The 13227-nt window shown below is 37.1% G+C and overlaps 1 protein-coding gene across 1 annotated transcript in view; it reads left to right on the forward strand.

The window, feature by feature from the left end:
• PIGK (phosphatidylinositol glycan anchor biosynthesis class K) overlaps positions 1-13227 on the forward strand; it is a 143963-nt gene that overhangs the window by 46364 nt on the left and 84372 nt on the right. The gene's annotated exons all lie outside the window — the stretch shown is intronic.

The following is a 13227-nucleotide window of genomic DNA, read 5'->3' on the forward strand; positions in this document are numbered from 1 at the left end:
TAATTTGTATCTTAATTCATTCACAAATATTTCTTGAGATTTTGCTAAGTGACAGGCACTGGCTGTACTCTAGAGATAGAGGCAGATACTGTCCCTGCTTTCATGGAGCTTTGGAATGAATGGGAGCCTGAGTAGATAGGGTTCTGGACTCTAGTATTTCATAAACCAAGCAGCTTTGTATTGATCTCTTTTATTATATAGAAACCTTTCAGGTAGATTTCTATTTATTAAAGAGGTTCAACTCTAAAATTCTGAAAACCACTGCTTTAAGCTATCAGATTTGATAACATCAAACTACTTAGTACATTTTGAAGTTTTGAAAGGGAATAACTGCCAACTAGGAATTCTGTAACTTGTAGGGTTATCATTCAGAATTGAAGGAGAGATGAGGAGTTTTCCAGATAAGCAAAACTAAAAGAGTTCATCACCATTTTATAAGAAATGTTAAAGGGACTTCTCTAAGCTAGAAAGAAAAGATACTAATCAATAGTAAGATAACATATTAAATTAAAAATCTCACTGAAAAAGGTAAATAAAAAGGTAGTGGGTTAATCATTTATAAAGTCAGTACAAAGGGTAAAAGACAAAAGTCATAAAATTAATTTAAAATACAATACTTAGTTAAGGGATATATAAAATGAATAGATGTAAAATATGTTATCATAAATGTGTTGGGGAAGTAAAATATAAAGCTTTGGAATGTGTTCAAAATTAAGTTACTATAAACTTAAAGGAGATTGTTATATATGTAGGATGTTATGTGTGACCTATGGTAACCACAAACAAAAAACCTTTAGTAAATACACAAAAGTAAATGAAAAAGGAATTTAAAATAACTGTAAAGAAAACAGTCAAACAACAAGGGAAGAAAGAAAGAGAAGAATAAAGGAACAGAGATGAACTACAGAAACAGTGAGAAAACAATTAACAAAATGGCAGTAAGTAAATACCTATCAATAATTACTATAAATGTAAATGGACTAAATTCTCCAATCAAAAGACATAGGGTGGCTGAATGGATTAAAAAAAACAAGACTCTTCTCAATGCTCCTTACAAGACACTCACTTCAAACCTTAAGACACTCACAGTCTGAAAGTGAATGGTTGGAAAAAGATATACCATGAAAATGAAAATGAAAAGGAAACTGGGGTAGTAATAGACTTCCAAACAAATACTGTAACAAGGGCATTACATAATATAAAGGGGTCAGTCCAACAGTCCAACAAGAGGATATAACATTTGTAAACATTTGTGCATCCAACATGGCACCACTTAAATATATAAATCAAATAGTAACAGAAATAAAGGGAGAAATAGACAGTAATACAATAACAGTAGAGGACTTAATACCCCACTTAATATCAATGGATAGATCATCCAGGCAGAAAATCAACAAGGAAACATTGGCCTTAAAAGACACCTTATATCAGATTGACTAAATAGATACATACAGAACATTCCATCCAAAACAAAAACAGCAAAATACACATTCAAGTGTACATGGAACATTCTGCAGGACAGATCACATGTTAGGCTATGGACCAAGTCTCAGTAAATTTAAGAAGTCTTAATAAATTTAAGCATCTTTTCTGATCACAACTGTATGAAACCAGAAATCAGTTATAAAAAGAAAACTGGAAAAAAACCCCACAAATCATGTGGAGACTAAACAACATGCTGTTAAACAATCAGTGGGTTATCAAAGAAATCACAAAATACCTTGAGACAAATGCAAATGGAAACACAACATTCCAAAATCTTTAGGATGCTGCTAGCGAAAGCACTTTCTAAGAGGGAAGTTCATATTAATACTGACCTACCTCAAAAACAAGAAAACTCTTAATCATCTAACTCATTTAAAGGAACTAGAAAAAGAAGAACAAACAAAGCCCGAAGTTAGTAGAAAGAAGGCAATAATAAAGATCAGAGCAGAAATAAATGAAATAACAGCTAAAGAGACAATAGAACAATCAATGAAACTAAGAGCTGGTTCTTTGAAAGATAAACAAAATTGGCAAATCTTTAGCCAAACAGATTCATCAAGGAAAAATGAGCCCAAATAAGTAAAATCAGAAATGAAGGAGGAGAAATTACAGTCAATATCACAGAAATACAAAAGGTCATAAGAGACTATTATGAACAATTATATGCCAACAAATTAGACAATCTAGAATTGGATAAATTCCTAGAAACATGCAGTCTTCCAAGACTAAATCATGAGGAATTAGAAAATCTGAATAGACCAATTACTAGTAATGAAATTAAATCAGTAATCCAAAAAAAAGAAAAAACGCCAACAAACAAAAGTCCAGGTCTAGGTGGCTTCATAGGTGATTCTGCCAAACATTTAAAGAAGGTAATACCCATCCTTGTCAAATTATTCCAAATAAAATAATACACACTTTGGATAATACACACTTTTTCAGTTTGAGAAAAAGAAAGAACACTTCCAAAGTCATTTTATGAGACTAGAATTACCCTGACACCAAAACAAAAGAATTGATGCTACAAAAAAAGAAAATTATTGGCCAATATCCCTGATGAATATAGATGCAAAAATCCTCAACAAAATATTAGCAAACCAAATTCAACAATACATTAAAAGAATCATGCAGCATGATCAAGTGGGATTCATTCCAGGGATGCAAGTTTGGTTTAACACCTGCAAATCAATAATGTGATACACCACATTAACAAAATGACTGATTTAAATCATATGATCATTTCAATAGATGCAGAAAAAAGCATTTGACAATTTGACATCCATTTATGTTAAAAACTTTACAAAGTTGGTATAGAGAGAATATATATACCTCAATATAATAAAGGCCATATATGACAAACTCACAGCTAACATTATACTCAGCAGTGAAAAACTGAGAAAGCTTTTTCCTCTAAGATTAGGAACAGTACAGGGATGCCCACTCTTGCCACTTTTATCCATAGTGTTGGAAGTCTTAGCCACAGAAATTAGTCAAGAAAGAAACAAAACTAAGTTATTTGTAGTGAGGTGGATGGACCTAGTCTGTCATACAGAGTGAAGTAAGGCAGAAAGAGAAAAATAATACCATATGCTAACACATCTATATAGAATCTGAAAAAAAAAGGATGAACCTAGGGGCAGGACAGGAATAAAGACACAGACGTAGAGAATGGACTTGAGGACATGGGGAGGGGGAAGGGTAAGGTGGGACGAACTGAGAGAGTAATGTTGACAGATATACACTACCAAATGTAAAATAGGTAGCTAGTGGGAAGCAGCTGCATAGCACAGGGAGATCAGCTCGGTGCTTTGCGGCCACCTAGAGGGGTGGGATAAGGAGTGGGGGAGGGAGATGCAAGAGGGAGGGGATATGGGGATATACGTATGCATATAGCTGATTCACTTTGTTTTACAGAAGAAACTAACAACACTGTAAAGCAATTATATGCTAATAAAGATGTTAAAAAAAAAAAGAAATTAGTCAGGAAAAGAAATAAAAGGCATCCAAACTGGAAAGGAAGAAGTAGCAAAACTGTCACTATTTGCAGATGGCGTAATACAGAAATCCCTAAAGACTCTACCAAAAAAACTATTAGAACTAATAATGAATTCAGTTAAGTTGTAAAATACAAAATTAGTATACAAAAATTGGCTGAATTTCTGTACACTAATAATGAACTATCAGAAAGAGAAGTGATGAAAACAATCCCTCTTACAATTGTATAAAAAAGAATAAAATACCTAGAGATGAATTTAACCAAGGAGGTGAAAGACCTGTATTCTGAAAACTCTAAGCATTGATGAAAGAAACTGAAGATGACACAAATAAGTAGAATAAATCCACGCTTCTGATTTAGAAGAATTAATATTGCTAAAATGTCCATATTTTCCAAAGCAATCTACAGATTTCATGTAATCCATATCAAAATAATAAAGACATTTTTTTAAATAGAACTAGAACAAATAATCCTAAATTTTATATGGAAGCACTGAAGACCCCAAATAGCTAAAGCAATCTTGAGAAAGAAGAACAAAGCTGGAGCTATCATATGCCCTGATTTCAAACTATGCTACTAAGCTATAGTAATCAAAACAAGTGTGGTACTGGGAGCACCCTTCTAGTTGCTAGGTGGGATGCTACCTGCCCAATTCATGAATCATCTAATAAAGCCAGATACATCTTCAAATTTACTTGGTTGACTTTTATTTTTTAATGGATGGGTGGCAGCGATGAGATTTGAAGTGAATTTGGGATGGCTTTCAAGGAGCAGGAAACACAGGCATGGCACCCTGTGAACCCTTTTCAGTTCACTGTCTTTCTTGCTGTTTCCAAGGGCCATTGGTAAGTTCCTTTTGGTTGAGCTCTGTTCTTTTTGTGTTCGAGCTCCTGATCTAATTAGCTTTCCACAGTTCATTGTTTTGAGTGGAAAACTCCAGTTCCTTGATTCTGTCTCCACATTTGGTACTATGAAGGTTTAATATGCACCTCCCCATTTGTTTGGAATCCTTTCCCAGATTCCCTGTTGAGAACTACTAGTTATAGCTGCAGTTCTCCTTTTGCTTGGAATCAGTCCGCAGTACTCATTCTTTGAGGTCTGCTCGTTCAGTCCTTTCCCCAGTCTCTCTCTCTCTCTCTCTCTCTCTCTTTTTTTTTTTTTAGTTACCATGGGTTTCTGTTAATGTGCACACGAAGTAAAGCCCATTGCTAATGGGAATTTCAGAAGCTAAAAGGCTGCAAAGTTTGGTGGGTACCAGACGTTTAAAAGTTATTAGAGTGCTCATCACCTAACCCAAAGAGTCTCATGTTAGGATAAGTTGGTCACAGAATGGGTTAGACTGACATCTAGGTCACTCACCAACCTCAAGAAAACTTCCATGCAATAATGTACACTGTAAAACACCACATAATTCCCAACCCTGCCACAAGTCCCTCTTAGGTATTAGTTTGACTGAGAAAACCAAAGGCCTAGCTAGAAGAAACATGATCCTTTATGTACAAATAGTTGAGCACACTGCCTTCCATCACATCTGCTTAGTTTATATTTAAGAACTGTGAATCCTGGAAGCTGCAGTTATTTAACAAAATGGCAAAGTTTTACTAAAATCAACCTAGAATTACATTGGCCATTAGGAGGAATGTTCCAAATAGGCAAGATCACTTAAAAACAAGGGCTCCCAAGTTAAATAAACCAAATGGAATACCTTTTTAAATTAGTATGCAGAAGTCTCCAAAAACTTTCAAAATTCCAAAATAACTTCATTAAAAGATTCATTGCAAAATCCAATGAAAAATTAAAGATACAAAAGATATCTAAAACAATGCCTAGGCCTCCCCATTTCACCTTCTTGGGGGTTCATTATTAAAACACTTGCCCAGAGATCAATGTTTCAGCTGTTATCAGCTGGGACACTGGAAAAGAGATTGTTCTCAAGGCTCTGTGCAAATTCTTCCACATCAGCTTAAACTCCCATATGGGCCCCTCACAGAGTTGATGATACAGATTTTTTGGATAAACTGCTAAATTATTCCCTTAAACACTTAGGGAACTGAAATTATTCAGAGTCTGGTAAGAATTTAGACCTTATACCCGAAGCTAGGTATACCCAGAGGAAAAGAAACATTCCAACAATAGGTAGATGGGTGTCATTCCTTTTTGCCAATCCCCAAACCTCCTCTCTTCATCTCAAAATACTTGTAGATACTGGGACTTCGGAAATAGAATTGTTCTGTACTTAATCTGTGTCTTTGTGATGTAGATTTCCTATCTCTATATTCTCTGAGACTTAAGATCCATTCTTTGAAAGGCAATTGTTTCTCATCAGAAAAGAAAAAAAGAAGGGAAGAAAAATTTGGAAATTTGGCAGATAAAAAAAAAATCTTAAGTGTCTTCTCCACAAATATTGGTAACTGAGATCTCTCTTTGCATCTGTGTGTATCTCCTTATGTACGTTGTAGATATGTGGTGGTGTTTTTTTTTTAACCTCTAGATGGTACTGCAGAATTATTTTGTAGAAGAGCTCTATTTAGTTGGTTTGAAGACAAGCTTGTAACGATTGTGTTACCGAGTGCAAGCACGCTCTGCTCGCCGCACAACAGACCAATAAATCGGGAGACAAGGTGTTGAGGCAAGGAATATGACTTTATTCAGAAAGGCAGCAGACCGAGAAGGTGGTGGACTAAGGTCCCCAATAAAAACATCTTATTGGGGTCTGGATGCCAGTTTCTTTTATAGAATCAGAGAGGGAAGTAAAGCAAGAAGGCAGAATAGAGAGGGAGAGGCGGGGAGGAAGTAAAGTAAAAAGGGCCATCCATCAGTCTTGCAAAAACATCTCCTGGAATGGCCAGCCTCCAGGAGGGCATGTGTTAATTTCTTCTTTCATGCAGCCATTCGCAGGTGGGTAGGGTTCCCTGCGGCAGGCCATTATGTATGATTATAATAACAAAAGCAAGGAAAAGCAAAGGCTAAAGTCAAAGAAACAGAGCCAATGTGGAGTCAAAATGGGCATTCCAATGTTGTCAGAAATACAACAGAAACTAACTGAAATGCTTTTTAAAATTATGTGATCTAAGATATCTTTTGTAAATAAAAGCTAGTTTAAGGTTGTTGGTTTAAATTAAAGCAGAGATGTCTTTAGAGTTATCAGCATTAAATATAATACTTTTATTTTACCTAGGCTTGCAAGGAAAATAACTGGATATGATGAAGTTTTCATAAGTAATCTAAACAATTGTTAAGAGCAAGTATTAAATAAATATAAGTAGGATAAAAAGTTCTTAGTTGAGCTTTTCAAATTAATTTCCCAGATCTTTTCAGTAACCTGAAACCTTAAAGTTTTGCTCAGATTAAGTGCTAGAAATTTATTGAATATCTAGATCTCCCCAAATAAGAAAAAATACTGAGCCATTAATTATTGAACATAGGTTTATCTACTTTTGGTTTCTTATTATAGAGAAACTAAAGATAAATTTGGGTTTATTAGTAAGCATGTGTCGAGTGAAAAAAATGTGCAACCAAAAGTTGAGAATTATGTTTTGTTTGGCAGACAAAATTGAGGACTTAAGCCCAGGATGTAGCTTCTCAGATAGCTCTGAGGGACTGTTATGAAGAGGTAAGGGAGGAACCAGATTTTATGAGTTTTTGCAAGAAAGACCAGGTAGTCACAATATCAAAAGATTACTGTTGGACTTCCCTGGTGGCGCAGTGGTTGAGAGTCCGCCTGCCGATGCAGGGGACACAGGTTCGTGCCCCGGTCCGGGAAGATCCCACATGCCACGGAGCGACTGGGCCCGTGAGCCTTGGCCGCTGAGCCTGCGCGTCCGGAGCCTGTGCTCCGCAACGGGAGAGGCCACGGCAGTGAGAGGCCCGCGTACCGCAGAAAAAAAAAAAAAGATTACTGTTAGTTAAATAAAACCAGACATCTCAAATTAATGAATTTAGCACTTTTCTATGTATGGGAAGATGCAAGAGTCTGGGCTCATTGAAATCATTCCTTTGATATGCATCATAGCTGTCTAGGGCCAGTATCCTGGGCTTTCCCATCCTGAGTCCCTTCAGGATGCACCTTTGGGAGCAGCTGTAGTGGCTCGATGGCTGCAACATCCTTTGTTTACTGATATGGCAGGCAACATTATTCATTCACACTTGTTTGGTGCCATGCTGAGAAATTCTCTATGAGAAAGCACATGTTTCTAGAAATTATAAAAAAGTATTTATAAGTTTGCCAAGCTGTAATGCTAGGGTAAGAGATAGTCCACAATTGTTTACTTCCTAAATTTTCACTAGAAATTAAGGTTTTTAAAGGTTAAAAATTCTAATTATGCAAGTAAAGCTATTAGAAATGATATGGGAGACATTTCCATAGGCAGGGAAAAGCAGGATGTGTTTTTGGCTAAGAAAAAGTATGAGGAATAAAGATGCATTTGTGTTAAGGGAAATGAGGATAATTTTGTCTTAACTAGAGCTTCTGGTTATGAAGGACAAACTAAACGTATATAAAAGGTTGAGAGAGAGAATTTTACCTTGTCTAATCAAGCTGGCTGAAATTGAATTGTTTATAAAGGTTTTAAAAATTAAGCTTTATTATCAATAGTGTACTTCAAACTAGAACTTAATTTTTTTCATCTGCTAAGTAGACAATATTGTTTCATATTGATCTGTGATCCTGTTTCTTCAAGTGTCCAAACCTTTTGGTATCTTTGACAGACTTCCCAAAATCAGATTCTAAAACTGAAGTCTTTTGACCTCAATTAACTTTCAAGTTTTTCAGAGGGTGCTTGGAACATTTCAAAGGATGTATTTCCTCTCCTTATAAAAAGGAAGATGTTAAACTGATTAGGCTTATTTCATACGTTAAGTTACATGGGAAACATTGTCAAATAAGGAACAAGCTTTCTTTATGCTGTGTCTATATAGGTATGTATTATAAGTGTTCCAGAAATTGCATGAAATTCTTGGAAGTCTGATATATCCGGGTGTATTATATTGTCTGTCATCAAAATTGAGACTTACACCAAAGGACTGAACCTCAGTATTAGGGAGTTGCCCTAGCTGACTTTCATGCAAAGGCAGCAGCAATAGAGGCTTATAAAGATGGTGGCACATGTGGATGAAGTCCATTCTGCTCCTGCAAAACATGACCCTCTCATTGCCAGACTTTTGCCATCCTGATGTCCTTGTAACATGGCAACAGTTTGTTCCTGAATCAGAGAAATTAAGGTGGGTAAATAATGGCTGTAAACTGAATGACCAGTCAGGGCTATGGGAGAACCTAGACAGCGTTTGGTTCTTCCTGGCAAACGTTTTTCTTTTTTTGCATTCTTTTGCCCACCCACCAGTGCATTTAAGAATAACAATTTTTGTCCCTAGAGGTGGTCTCAGACCTCTTCTCTCTCATCTCCTTTAGCACCTACAACTGGACTTCATTCATTTGCCACTTAGTATGGGTTATCGGTATGTTCTTGTTATTGTATGTATGTTTCCCGGATGGGTTGAAGCCTTCCCCTGCTGCAAGGCCAGTACCCTCACCGTGGCAAAGAAACTGTTAGAAAATGTGTTTCCCACCTGGGGTATACCTTCCACAATCTCCAGTGATTGAGGCACACACTTCGCTGGGAAAATCATACGGTCTTTAACGAAAACCTTGCAAATTTCTTGGAATTATTACTGTCCCTATCACCCTCGATCATCAGGCAAGGTTGAGAGAACTAACGGAAAAAACTGGATTCAAGCAGAGCAAGAATTAATAACATGGGACTGAATGAACTGATAAGGATGATTTTAATTTTTATGACTGTGTGTTTAAAATATTGTGGGTTCTTTAATGTTTTTTTCCAGATTTAAAGAAATCTTTTCTCTTAAGCTATCAACAATTTGGTAATATATACCTTTGTGAACAAAGATGAAACATTTACTTTTTCTCCCTATCTGATCCCCCAAATTCAGAAACTCCTAGTGAATATTCTTATTTTCATGTTCCTTGTAACAGGACACAATTAGAAACATGGGCTATATTACCAAGGCTTTGACTGGAATGTGTACATAGACTCAGACATGACCAGACAGCTGCAAGAAACCACGTGGAAAAATCAAGCTGGTACTTTGCTCACAAAGTTCCAGCAAAGCAATCTTAAAAAGAACTTATATGGTCAGTCACTGTTCTTGCTGTACTTCTATAAAAACCAGGCCAAGTTTAATACAGACAGATTAGTTTTACTGTGATTATCTCTGGTTAAAAAAATGGGATAATCATAGAGAGAAAAATTATGTTTGCACCTTTGTAGATATTAGATTCTAGTCCTGTTAATTGTCTTTGTGGTCAAAGATTCCTCTAGTTTCCTCAGATATCTGACTATGACTTACCCAATTAACATTTCCAGCTTTTTCTCACCCTTCTGATTTGGAATCACTAAGAACAAAGGCAGCCCTTGAGCCCCATTGGAAGGGACCTAACCAAGTGTTCCTGACCACTGACACTGCTGCAAAACTAAAAGGTTTTGAGCCTTGGGTGCACATCTCACAGCCAAGGAGAATTCCACCTGGCACCTGGTCCTGTACTGATGCTGGAGACCCCTGAATCAAACTGACAAGGAAGAGTAGTAGCTGACATTGATGTAGACTGCTTCTGCCCAAGATAACGGATCAAGACTTCATACTTTAACTAAAACCTTTTCCTCTTTGCTTTCTTTCCTTTACTCTGGAATTGACCTGGAAAGATAACGCCATCATCCGTATCTCCCAGGCCATTGCTTAGAGGGGTAACCTCTCGAATTTAGAACAACTTTTTATTTCAGGTTAGGAGAAAATCTGACTGACCCTTGGCTTGAATGGGCAAGTGCAACAACACTTGCAAATGAATCCATTAACAGTGCCACCTAAGTGGAAGTAGTTTGTGCTCTGACAGGATTTGTCTTAGTCAGTGATGGTTATTCTTCCTTGGGCCTATGAATGCCTAGATGGCTGGTATATAACCAGGCAGTACCTATTCGGTTATCTAACTGTCCCCTAACTGTTCTAGAAAGGACCTACCAGGAGGCATTCATAATTCAGAATCGCTTCCTTTGGCAGGGTCAATTTCCCTGATTAGGAGTAAATACAAATGAGAATATGATCAGAAGCCTCTTCTTAACTCTTGAAAGTATTGCAGAATCCACTGCTAAAGCATTAGCTGCCCAGGAAAGATCCTTAGACTCTGTGGCTAGAGTTGTTCTTGATTATAGAATAGCCCTTGATTATCTTTTAGCTGAACCAGGAGGTGTCTGTACTACGGCCAATGCCACCAACAGGATTGACATTTCAGTCACTGAGCAAACCACTTGGCTTAAAAGGGTGACTCCTTCAACCGGGTCTTTCTTTGATTGGTTTGGGTCTTGGGGACCTGACTCTGAAGTGCCTTCCAAGTACTGGGAATTATCCTGCTTATAATAATCATAATAACCCCCCTGGCGGATCATATTCTCTCAAAAGCTTTCAATTCATGTGCGCAGCTGCTAACTGCAAGGCAAATGATCTCCTAAGACTGGAAGGTCAGAAATGAAATGAAGAGAATGACCAACTTAAAATTTATGAAAAATTTATGAACCTGGAACCATGATCTGTGGGTGTTATGGGAATTAAGCAAAAAATGTTTTGGGCGCTCTCTATCCCCCATCCCCCTAGAGGCAATCTGCATGATAAAACCCTTGTCATTTCCTCCCCCTACACCCTCCAAAGGAAGCCTGGCCTAACAAAATCTTTTCTTTTGCTAATAGCTCCCCGACTTTCCTCCTATAAAGCCTATTTTGTACAACTCCTCAGAGCACCCTTCTAGTTGCTAGATGGGATGCTGCCTGATTCATGAATTGGCCTGTTAAAGCCAATTAGATTTTCAAATTAAAAAAATAATAATCATATGGTACTGTACAAAAACAGACACATAGAACAATGGAACAGAATAGGTAGCCTGGAAATAAAGGCATGCTTGCTTATATGGTCAGTTAATATACAACAAAGGAGGTAAGAATATAAAATAGGGGAAAACACTCTCATGCACCCCAGTGTTCATAGCAACATTATTAACAATAGCCAAGATAGGGAAGCAACCATATGTCTCCATCAATAGATGAGTGTGTAAAGTTGTGCTATATATACAATGGAATATTACTCAGCCTTAGAAAAGAATGAAATTCTGCCATTTGCAGCAACATGGATGGACCTAGAGGGTATTATGCTCAGTGAAATAAGTCAGAGAAAGACAAATACTGTATGCTATCAACTATATGTGGAATATAAAGAAAAAACACAGAAGTAGACATACAGAGAACAAACAGATGGTTGTCAGAGGGGTGGGTGAGTGGGGACATGGGTGAAATAGATAAAGAGGATTAAAAAGTACAAACTTCCAGTTAAAAGTAAATAAGTCATGGCAAAGTAATGTACAGCATAGGGAATATAGCCAATAATATTGTAATAACTTTGTATGGTGACAGATTGTAAGTAGACTTGTCATGGTGATCATTTTGTGATGTATAAAAATATCAAATCATGGGCTTCCCTGGTGGCGCAGTGGTTGAGAGTCCGCTTGCCGATGCAGGGGACACGGGTTCGTGCCCCGGTCCGGGAAGATCCCACATGCCGCGGAGCGGCTAGGCCCGTGAGCCATGGCCGCTGAGCCCGTGCGTCCGGAGCCTGTGCTCCGCAACGGGAGAGGCCACAACAGTGAGAGACCCGCGTACCGCAAAAAAAAAAAAAAAATCAAATCACTATATGGTATGCCTGAAACTAATATAATTGTTTCAATTATAATTCAGTTTTCTTTAAGTGGAAGTTTTTTGTTTTTGTTTTTAGCAGCAAAGAATATAATACTTATTTAGTGTTTGCCAAGCTCATTCAACTACTTTTATTTTCCTGCTTGCTTCTGCTAGCACCTAATAAAACCGACCAAGTTACTCATACAGGAATACCTTTGATATACCTCGAACTTTAATTTTATCTTGTTTATTTTATCTTTTATTTTGTTTATTCAGCCTTCTGTCTGTTTTGTCCTTGTTTGACATTTAACTTTCTTGATCTTCCCCCACCCTTTTTTCCTTCTTTGCTTCTTAATTTATATCCTGAACTCTTCTTTGTATTTCCTGTTATTGCTTTCCTGAACCTGGAAGGCAGTATGATGTTAAACCAATTAATCTCTTTGAGCCTTAGTTTGAAGGAGAGATAATAATTTCTGTATACCTCAAAGTTATTGGTAAGCTTAAATGAGAATATCTGCAAACTGCTTAACACAGTGCTTGGAACACTGTTTCATAAATTATAGTTGCTGTGCCCTTCCCCATCCCTCTACTGTCGTGTTGGTGATTATACCTACGTAGATAGTCTTGTCCCTACAAGTGGGCAAGTGCTGTGGGCTCTGGGTCCTTAATAGTGGGCCTGTAATGGTTTCCTTCATATATGCTGGGCTTCTGCCAAATTGAATTCTTTGCCTTAACATGTCTCTGCAACTGCTCCTTTATTAGGAATGTTATTTCCAATCTAATCTTCCTTTTCCTTCAGAAAATAGCTAAAACCCCACTCCTTTTTTCTTATCCTCAAGCACTAAGAAGTTTATCTTTTTCTGAATTAGAGCCTGTCCCTTTTTTTTCTGCCTTGTTATGTTTATTCATCTCTGACTAGACTTAAAGCCTTGAGGAGAGGACCCAAGTCTCATCAATTTTTGTATCCCCTATGGAAGGTAACTGTATGAAGTGTGTATAATAGACACTTTTATGCTT

This window comes from Leucopleurus acutus (assembly GCF_964270905.1).
Source record: "Leucopleurus acutus genome assembly, chromosome: 2".
NCBI lineage: Eukaryota > Metazoa > Chordata > Mammalia > Artiodactyla > Delphinidae > Leucopleurus > Leucopleurus acutus.